The following is a 1,481-nucleotide window of genomic DNA, read 5'->3' on the forward strand; positions in this document are numbered from 1 at the left end:
AGGATGTTATGGCAATGTAATGACTGAAAACATATTAAATTATTTACTGGAATACTGACCCTGAGAGACTTATGTTGCTTTTTAAATGGAAAACCTTTATATATTTATTCATTTATTTCTGATAAATTCTTCATACAAAAAGATATATTGGAATTATTTTACAGGTACCAGACTACTATGACATCATTAAAAAGCCTATTGCCTTAAATATAATTCGTGAAAAAGTCAATAAATGTGAATATAAATTAGCATGTAAGTAATTTATGTTTTCTTTTGAAAATTTTTTCTCTTTAAAAGGGGCTATTTTTGTTTCGGATATGTTAATATAGTGTCATATGAATGATATCCCAAAAGCTCCCTAGAATACTTATCACTGCATATGGACAAGAAAAATGGATTAGGGTTGAATGTGTTTAAGATATTTTATAGAACCCTATCTTACTAAAAAGAAGTTCTTTATAACTGCATACTATACATAATTATTTAAGTGCATACTTTCAACAAAACTATTTTAAAATATTTTATAGTTAAGTTCTAACTTGTTTTATAATCATTTCTTTCTGAAGAAAACAGATTTATATTTTCTGAAGTTTCCAGCTGTAATACAAAAATTGTATTTATAATTTATGTATTTTCATTCTAATCGTATTTATTTTTTTTCCTCTCTAGCTGAGTTTATTGATGATATCGAATTAATGTTTTCGAACTGCTTTGAGTACAACCCTCGCAATACAAGTGAAGCAAAAGCTGGAACCAGGCTTCAAGCATTTTTTCATATTCAGGCTCAAAAGCTTGGACTCCATGTCACACCCAGCAACGTGGACCATGTTATTAGCACGCCACCTGCTGCAAAAAAGTCACGAATCTAATTTTTGTCCTTGTAAAGGATATATTTCAGGAAAAAAAATTGTTCATGAAAATGGAACATTAAATCATGCTCAAAGCAAATGTATGTATAAAGCAATAACAACTGATTGACCACTTGAAGTGTGACCTGCACTCAGCTCAATTTTAATATTAAGCACTCAGGAGAATGTAGGAAAGATTTCCTTTGCTACAATTTTGTTCAGTATCTAATAAGTTTGATAGATGTATGGATACAGTACTGGTTTACAGAAATTTTTGTACATTTTGAGATCATTCATGTGTGCAGATATCTTGGAAAATATTTTTTCACTCTATGATTGATTTTGTCAGGTTTTTTTTTAGAAATTGTAGTATTACAGGAGAAATATCTACACAGATGGGTCTTCTGTTATAGTACATGTTACAGAACTGTGTACATGTCTTAAGAATTGTTTAATGAGCATATTCTTTCAACACTACACATGAATGGATCCAATTTTATATCCCTTGAAGTGCTGTACCAGTGCTGGCTGGACATACTAAGTACTGAGTTTATTAACTAGATATTTATTTAGTATTCAGAGTAATTTGTGAATTTGTTTTATATTTATAAAATTTATACTTGGAAAATGTTA

General features: G+C 29.2%; 1 protein-coding gene across 1 annotated transcript in view; it reads left to right on the forward strand.

Moving 5' to 3' along the window:
* Positions 1-1,481, forward strand: part of Baz1a (bromodomain adjacent to zinc finger domain 1A) — a 95,874-nt gene that overhangs the window by 74,406 nt on the left and 19,987 nt on the right. The gene's annotated exons all lie outside the window — the stretch shown is intronic.

The sequence above is a fragment of the Octodon degus genome, unplaced genomic scaffold, assembly GCF_000260255.1.
Source record: "Octodon degus isolate 3935 unplaced genomic scaffold, OctDeg1.0 scaffold00086, whole genome shotgun sequence".
NCBI lineage: Eukaryota > Metazoa > Chordata > Mammalia > Rodentia > Octodontidae > Octodon > Octodon degus.